The following is a 9,839-nucleotide window of genomic DNA, read 5'->3' as shown; positions in this document are numbered from 1 at the left end:
ATTTACCTCTGTCTCCACCCCCTCTTTTCTTGTTTGGAAATTGAGAGGTTCGAACAAGCTTTACATATAATACATGGAGGGAAGATATACTTTTTACATACGGCATCAAAGCTTGGCTCTAAGGATATTTGAGATTGTGATACTCATATGGATGGAATTTTGATAACATTTAGGTTATTTGATGCATTTGATACACTTGCTTTTCATTTATATGCCTTAAAGGTTCTATATTGCATGTTGTATAACCTTGCATTCCTTAATCCTACAACATTTTGGTTTCACACTATGGGGAGACTTAGAAATCATACTTGGGATTGTTTCTGACAAATCCAAGGCCATCAATGTGTTCAAAAGGCCTTAAATAGGCTAAATACCAAGTTTCAACCCAATTAGAACCCCAAAACCCACCGAGATGGGCCACTGAATTGACGCCAAAAAATTGTATATCTCAACCGAGATCTCGCCAAGATGGTCGAGATCTCAGTTTTTCAAGTTGGCAAGATCTCGCCATGAACCCTCAGAAGCTTACTTAATTCTAAATTCATTGCGGGATATCTTGTCACATGGAGAGTAATTTTTCTGTTACATATTGTTGATGTATGGAAAAGTTAGCTGGAACTCACGGTACGTTTGAAAACCATTCTTTCACAGCTCTTATATCAAGTTTGTAATCTTCAAATGTTTATCAAACATGAATTCCTGAAGTCCTCACTAGGAAAAGCCTTTTAAGGAAAATTTTGAGAGCCTGAAAGATATGACCTACCTTCTTGGAGAAATATGTGATTGCCTTGTTGTAAGTACTGAATTTCAGGAGGTAAAAACCTGTGAAATCAAGCCTTTTCCCCCTTATAGAATAACAATATTAAAGTTGTTATTTCTCAGTACTTACTATATTTGACATCTGTTTATGTGATACATGTACTGTCTCATGTACTCACAGTGACTAGAATTGTTTTTGCTCTTGACCTCACAATCTATAGCACAGACAGACAATGAACCCATCATCTCAGCCATGTGGCACCGTATTAAGTGTTGGCACGGGTGGAGATACGGACAGATGTGGTGTATGGCTATGGGTTAAAGATTGAAAGAACATATTTCATAAACTCTCCATGTGCTCAGATGTTTTTGTTTGTTTGCATTATCAAAGTTCTTCATTGATTACTCTGGTTGACATGCTGTTTAATTGTTCATATTATGTAATTTCTTATTAACAGCTGCAGCTGTTTATTGAAATTTTAAGAAATTTTGAACAATCCTTTGGCACATTGCAGTCAGCATATTTGACCACAGACTTGAGTTTTGTTGATGAGTGCAGTAACATTGATATACAGGGTTTAAGTTAATGAGCACTTGAATTGTAGAAAGTTTGAATCTGATCAACTGATCTTTTTGTTTTCTTCTTCCTACTTCTCTTTTCTTCTTTGTCAGGAGCTCTATGCTGTAAAGCTTTCTTCATCAGACCTTGACACTATGCTAAATCATACAATGGTTAATAGTGAGACAAGAGCAGTGGAACTGGAGAATGTATGTCTCTACATGTTTGACTGTAGAAGGATTCAGTATGAAAAACAAACTTCATGCAGACAAATTTGAAGGTTTTCTCTGGTTCTGTAGATGAATTTGTTGCATTTGTTTTAAGTGCATTACGAGGAACAAGAGAATGAAGTCATTGTCATGCTTGAGTGCATGGATTCGTTGAACAAAAAAGTGAAGGATTTGGAAGCTCTTAAATAGTCGCAAGAGAGTGATTTCTCCATTAGAGAATAAAACAGGTATGCTACTGCCAACATGCAGAGATGCTACCAATTAACTGAGAGTTGACAATGGTCTGCTGGATCTGAGCTCCATTCCAGAACTCGAACAAGTGTACTATGTCGGAGGGAGGGAGGGTTGGAGACGCAATGCACAAACAGCAGGAAGTAGTTGATGGCACCAAAGATTTTAAGTTGTCAGAAAATCTGTAATTGGCTGGCAAAAATGTCCAAAATCAAACTAGACAATTTGAAAACCTGAAGAATGTTTTGCTGAAAACCATTGAAGACTTTCAAAATGGTCTGAAGGAAACAAGGCTCAACTTTGAATTTGCTATTCAAGACAATGCTTCTCTGTTAGAAAGTGTAATGAAAGCCCTTCAACATGATTGCATCCAGATGCGACATGTCTAGGATTATAAAGCCAAGGAGGAGTTGAGGGGAAAAGAAGACAAGCGCTCTACTAGGAATGGTGCTTTAACTATGAGTGCAGGTAGTCTCATTTTTCTTAATCTTTTAGAGCATTTATACGTTAAGTGTTACTCCTTGATTTTATTGTCTTCACTCTTTTGTTCATCCTTGACTTTCCCGAGGTAGATGCATATCTCTTACCATACTACCAATTTAGAACTATCTTTGAGAAAATTAATTGGGTTGAAATCCCTTTCAGAGGGTCAGAACAGGCAAACCCCAAATTACATTGTCTGGATCCTAACAATAAGCTCTTTAACACCATACATGGTTTTGCTGGATTACAAAATCAGATGATTTTAGAGGCAAAATAGGCAAACCCTGCATGTCCAGATCCTATCTAAATGTGTTTGATGATTACCAGAAGTAGTGGGGGCAGCTCGTAACTGACAGAGCATGCAAATCCTCATTAGAGAGCATGTTAGCTTAAGTGGAAACTGCGGAGTCTGTTTAACTGGCCTAAGTCTTTCCCCTATTCTTTACATGGCTAGCCATTCTTTTTTTTCGAAGTCTACGGGCTTCTTGTGCAGTTTACAATACTTTTCTTTTGTATAGCATGGTTTACCACATGGTTTACATTTGATCACTTCCTTTGGTGCATCTTTACTATTTACAGTTCTAGTTTGATAGACACAGAAGAGGGAGGGATTGTAGCATGATTGACTGTCTTCAGTGTGAACAAAAAAGCATATGATTCCTCTATGGTGGCATAGGGATCTCAACCGAGAATCTGTAGCCAAGTGGGTCATGGTCAAACATTAAGTCTTGCTTGGAAATTATACAAGTCTCATCAAGGTGTTTGAGTGGGTCCTACATTGCCCAATCTGACATGAGTCTCACACTTATACGAGTGTGTAGATGGGTGGAAGGGTAGGCTGGGTGGAGATGATCTCTACGGTAATACAAGTGAACAGCGGACAAAATGTTGTAAAGAGATTACGTGTTTTTATGAAGATGCTGAAGTTAAGAAGGTTTTTCTAGAGTAAGCATAGGTTAAATCCGTCAGCCATAAAAGACTTAAGCCTTCACATTAAATGGAAAGGCAAACCATTAGAAATTACAGAATCTTCCGATGATAAGATTCCATTTTCAGATTCCAAAATGGCAGAGCTTCTACAATTTCCGAGGCGAAAAATACGTTCTCACGGGCACTGAAGGGAATGTAGTCATACGTTTAATTAGGTAAAAGGATTCAGATGAGATGGAGAAATCAGTGAACATCTATTCTTGCTATTCCAATAATAGCTTTTATAGTTATAATTTGAAGGCTTAATAATCATCAAAATAATTGAAAATAAAACACAAAACACCTTCTGAAGGCCACCGGTTCTAATTAGTTAGTGTCTTAACGGCTTCTATGGGATCAATGTAGAAAATCTCATTTAGGGCCTGTTTGGTTACATGAGTCTGGAGATTTCAAATATCTATAGATTTCAAATCTATGGAGTTATAATTTATACAATTAGATGTTTGGTTGTGGAATGAAATCTGTGGATTCATCCTAAGAACTATTTGATTGACGTGATTTTTGTGAATGTGCAAATGTATAGTTTTTTTGAAATCTCTAGATTTCACCCCTTACCCATAAATCTACAGATTCACGTTTTTAGTGTAAAAAGATGAATCTCTAAATTTCATGAATCTAGAGATTTTTACAACCAAACGGGTATAATTCTCAGATTCATGAATCTAGAGATTTGAAATCTCTGGATTCATGTAACGAAACAGGCCCTTAGATCACCTGTTTTCATTCATTAAGGATGACTAGGTCCCGTGATAATTTCACAAGCCATCCGGCTTAGTAAGTGAAACAAGGAAACTTCAGGATGCCAGGTAGCAATTGGAAAAAAATCAGCTGCTGTGATTTTAAAGTTAAAATGTCAAAAATTGCCTTCTAATTTATTTGCTTTCTCAAACACTTACTTGGTATAAATGTGCACTATTATGCAATAGATGATGTTTTTCCATTTGAAGGGGGAGGTGTTTGTATGAAGTTATGGATGCGGGTAACTTGGTCTTTACATTTAATTTTAAGACAAATGATCATTTAATAGCTGAAACTAACAATCGGAGTCTATTTGTCATTTCCTCAAACTAAGAGCATATGTATTCATCATATCCTCATTTTTCTTTCAAGGTTGAATCACATTGTTAGTCTCTCAATTCCACTGCTCACAGAAGTTACACATACAAGACCAATCAATTGTCATTTAGTTTACATGATTTAAATGTAATTCTGTTCACATGAAATATCTCCTTGTTGAAATTTAAATATCTTCTATCAATGAAGAAGATTTTCAGATATCATATAGTTCTGTTTATAATGAATGATAAACAATTATATGGGAGAATTCCATGGTGTATGGAAAAGAATGATATACCATTCTCAGGGATTGGAGGAAACAATTATATGGGAGAATTCCATGGTGTATGGAAAAGAATGATATACCATTCTCAGGGATTGGAGGAAACCAACATGATACAATTTTTATCTTAGCTCTATGAGAGGTTGTACAGTGTGTTAGGATATTAAGGTCCAAAGTTTTTCCATTGCTCAATTCCCAATTTCTCATGTTCTACTTATTCTTGGTATTTTGGTCTGGAAGTCTATAAATTGGTATCTACTTGGGTACCTCTCATTTTTTGGTAGGGATATGGCTGGAGGATTGGACTATGATAATCGTTAATGATGAAAACAAAGATTGACGCAGATATAGTTGTTGCTATGATTCTACTGTCATGATAGCCATATTCACAGGCCTAGACAAAAGACCACCTTTCTTTTTCTTACATTTGTTGGCTACTGTTGACAAAAGACATCAAGAGGTGGATGAATCAAGTTTGGATTTACAATTACGATGATGATTGAGGGAAATAGATTGAATTATGTAAATGATATAGACCTCGCAAACAACAACGCTCCATCCCTATTTTGCCGACTGCTTCCAATAGACATACCTTTCGACCCCAGTTTAAAGGCAACAACAACCCTGCACGTTGAGTCCTCTTTATGAAGGGGCGTACTGAGCAAAGACTTCTGCCATCACCTTCACAAACTCAACTGTTCTCTCTATCTTCAGGTGTTTGTGGATTCTCTCCTTTCCATTTAGAGGGCATACAACCCTCGGCATGCACAATAAAATCTGTACCGTTGTAGCCACCTAAAATATAGAAATAGGACATTGAATAGCCCACACTGTACTCAAATGTTGAAGGGAGAACAGGTGGATTCTATTGTGGTCCAAACTGAATTATTAATATAACTTGTGCTTTTTGTGGTTGTCATGATGACTTGTATTATCTAAAAATTAAACTCAATGTTCACAAAACCCCCAAATAGACGGAGAACGGTTAACCTTGTTCCCAAATGCAAAAGATTATAAATCTAAGAAGGCTTCAACCAAAATGGGGAGCCCTTGCTCAATGCTATTTGTCAAGCCCGATTCCTCCAACTACAAGGATATTGCCTCTAAAATGGGAGCACACACAAAGCTAAAGGGCATCAACAAGGGAGGGATTTACAGCTTCCAGCAAAGGTGAAGTGGTAGTGGTCATTTAAATGGCTTGCGTTAAGACATGAAGACACATCCCCACATAGGCTGAGCAGGTCTAGAGAATGATTAATGTCTGAGGTCATAGCATCTGCTAGCACCTCAATTCTTAATTGATTCACTAGGCAGCACTCATTGGATACACCATTCAAAACCAAGTTAAAAGAATTCAAACCATTTTTTATAGAGATTCAAGATAAACATCATTAGGTCAATAGGTCAAATTCCCTTGGTACCTAATATATGTGTATATTAGTCCCTTTACAATGACTACTAATCAAAGTGTGGTAAACTGGTCAATGCATATCAACAAACAGTCTTCCTAAATACTAGTCTCTAGAAAATAAAAACGTTGATAAGTACCTAGTTAATCTCATATTTGGGTGGATAATTATTTTATTTATTTAGTTATTGTGGAAAATGGGTTTAATTTTCCAATGACATAGGTAAGTTACAGTGAGCAGTTTTAGTTGTGACAAATAATAAGGAGAGTACTGTGGAATGGGTGTAACTATGATATTGTAGGATAAATATCTTGAATAGCAAAAATTTCTCAATCCCCATGTACTTAAGGAAAATGACAATAAAGAAGGGAATATAATAACACAAACCTATGTTGTAGTTAGAGACATGGATTTTATCTCTATGATATTTGAAGTGCTTGTTATTTTTTGGAACTAGGAGTAATCTAACTTTTTTATATTTAAACATTCAATTTAGAAAGTTCCTAGTGCTGATAGGTTTCTTCTTTCTTCTTCTTTTCTTTTCTTCTTTTTTTTTTTTTTTTTTTTTTTAATCCAATAGTAAGAAGTAAGAATGCAATTTTTAAATTGGTCTTTCATTATTGTTTTTAATAATGAGAATAATATTATCTTTTGGTTTTTTAATTCAAGAAGGGAAAAATAGATATTAAACATCCATCAGACGCAATTTTTAAATTGATCTTTCATTATTGTCTTTTATAAAGAGAATAATATTGTCTTTTGGCTTTTTAATTCAATGTCAAAATAGACATTAAACATCCAATCGTAACAGTTTCTTAACACCATTAGAATTGAGGAGAATAATAGTAATTCATAAAGAACAAAACCCTTTTAGTAATTAAACTATAGTACAAGAGGGGGAAAAGTAATCTATTGGCATTGTTCTTTGTAAGCCAACTCCTTGGACATTGGGGTGCAAGTTTGGCCCTGGAGGCCCGAATAGGGTTTAGGCTAAAGATTTTGGCCCTAAGGGCGAGTTATGGCCAAAATATTCTGGCCCTAAACTAAAGCCAAGGGCGGGCCTGGGATTACTATTCTCTAGCCCTCCCAGGCCGTCCCTAATTTTGACGTTGATTCTGGCCCTCATCTTGGCCCTAATTCTGGTCTTGATTTTAGCCCTAATTTTGGCCATGATTTTGACCCTAATCTTAGCCTTGGTTTGAGTCTGGACCCTCCACCCTTATGGAGAGGAATTAATTCTAATCCACATGGGTGAATACTTGACACGTGTCAAATTTTAAAGACATGATCATGTTTTGTAGAAAAATTAATATGAATAAATTATATCTTCATTACCAATGTAATAAGCATCCATCTAATTTTGGCCCTAATCCTGACCCTAAGTTTGGCTCTAGTCTTAGTTAATTTGACCATGATCATGTACTAGATTTTATCATAATCTTCATATTAACATTGATATAACTATAAATTCAATTTTGACCTTAAGTCATTTTGATCATATTAGACTATGAGTTCACTTTTTGTATTATTTTTCAGGTAATTTTTATTTTTTTAACTAAGTTATTTTTAGTTCCCAAAAAGCATTGACTTTTTTTTTTTTTTTTCTAGGCGAAATAATATATTATAAATAATAAAAACTAGTATATAGAGAATTAATATCTAACAAATTTACACCCCAACTTCTCATCATGAATATTGATATATTTCTTTTACCTCCATTGAAAACCTTATTAACTAAAATATCATCTTTTTTTTAAACTACAAAAATAATATCAATACTAAATTATCGTTGATTTACTTGTTAACAAGGTTTTGAATATATATTTTTTTTTTTTTTTTATTGAATAAGGATATCAATAGGAGAGGTTTTAATTTCCATCACCAAAGCAATGGGAGACTTTTAGAGTTCAATATAGAATTAAGGAGTGTGAATTTATTTATATTTAAAGCAACATTATCAACTTATTAACTTTTTTATCATTTTGTAGGAGCTTGAATCATCTTATATTTATAAGAATTTCATTTTTTGTTTACTTGTGGTACTTTTATTTTATTTTTTTTAATGAATTTACATTTGATATTTTAGGTCTAAAGATATGACCAATTAAGGCTAGGGACAAGGCCAATGAGGGCCAAGGCTAAGATAAGGTCAATCAAGGTCAAGGTCAGGGCCACTCATGGCTAACCCATCCCGACCCGGCCCAATCAGGGCGGGAATGGACTTAGCTTGGCCCTATAGAGCTTAGGGCTAGGGACAATAATCATTGGCTCTAAATTAAGGTCATGGTGGGAATGGGCTCAAATTAGAACATATAAGGTTGGGCTTGGGATTGCAAAAACCCGGCCCTTGCAGCCCTACTTGAAAATATTGGAAGTGTCAAAAGTGAATGCAACAGATGGTTAATCAACATCATTGAGATGGAAAATTCAAAAAAAAAGGGGACGGTTTTTATTTACTTATAAACTTGAGTAGATACAAGTGTAAAATAAATAATGGATGTAAAGATTATGAATGATAAAACTAAAATGGGTTTTGATTGATGAAACTGCAGAGAAACAGATTTCCAAGTTTTATGTCAAAGAAATCTCTATGGTATAAGTGTAAAATTCTTAAGTTCAGATGAGATTCACCTACCTTTCAACTGGTTATGTTGAGTATAGTTTATGCTTTACATTGTGTTGCTGACGGATACAAGGGAGGCTGCCACGGCAGGGGTGTGGGGGCAGTGCCCCCATAGCCTGTAGAGAATCTCTGTTTCTATGGGCCTTAGAGTTTCTTTATAGTTTGGACTTGGCCCTATGAATAGCTGTGGCTTAGGGATTCTAAGCGCATATATGTATTCTCTTATAATAGCCGTGTCACCTTCTTGTTTTCTATTCAATTGTGTGTGATTAATCGCTCTAATCCTAACCAGGTACAACATTTTGTATTCATAAATTTGAATTTTACAGAATTTGATACACAGTGTATCACTTAAAACGGTTTCCTAGAGGTAATATAACCTTGTGGTTTCATATATGCTCATGGGATTGAGACTTCTGAGATCTTATGCACGTTGGCTTGAGTGACTGGAATTGTTTTCTGCTTCAGAAATCTGATTCAATTGATGTGTTCAGAGTCCCTCTAAAATCTATTGATCATGTAGAATATCTATATGTATTTTAAAGCCCTAAAAAAGATAGGTAGCCAATATTAGCAGTTGGAGAGACACTTGGAGAGACCTTTGAGCTTTCCCAGAGGCTTTGCATGACCTATTGCAGGAAGAGTAAGCTATTACATCCAGCAATCAATTGTTTCTTGAGTAGTCCTTTTCAGTGGACCTGGTTCTGCTAATCTACTTGCAGCTTCTCTCCTTTGGGACTGAATTCACAATATTTCTACTGATGGAAAATGGTCCCCCCCCCCCCTCCCTTCTTTTCCACTGAATTCACAATATTTCTACTGATGGAAAATGGTCGAGGTTGAAAAGTTATTTTCTTATAGTGTAGGTTGACAGTGTGCAAGGTGAAGGTGTTAATGTATTAGTGTATTAATAGCAACGTATCGATATGTATGTCGTTTGGGATATGGATGCTCAATATCGTGGTTCGTGGGATCTTAACCTTGGTTATAGGGGATTACTTCGATTCTTTTTGTTCTCAATGAACTAATGATTCCAATCTTACCAAGAAAAAAACTAATGATCCCAAGGTTGGATCGATTATCAGTTGGAATTGATTTTGGCAGGGTCATCCAAGCTTAGGCTTTTTATCTTGTATGGTACGGTAGTGGATTTTTAATGAAGTCTTAGATTAATGTTATTTGGTTGGAAGTCTCTGAGCAAAGAAGATGAGTGAAA

The sequence above is a fragment of the Hakea prostrata genome, chromosome 8, assembly GCF_041222555.1.
Source record: "Hakea prostrata isolate BN-2017 chromosome 8, UWA_Hpros_2, whole genome shotgun sequence".
Classification (NCBI taxonomy): domain Eukaryota; kingdom Viridiplantae; phylum Streptophyta; class Magnoliopsida; order Proteales; family Proteaceae; genus Hakea; species Hakea prostrata.
The sequence above is the reverse complement of the archived record's forward strand: the minus strand, read 5'-3'. Positions refer to the sequence as shown.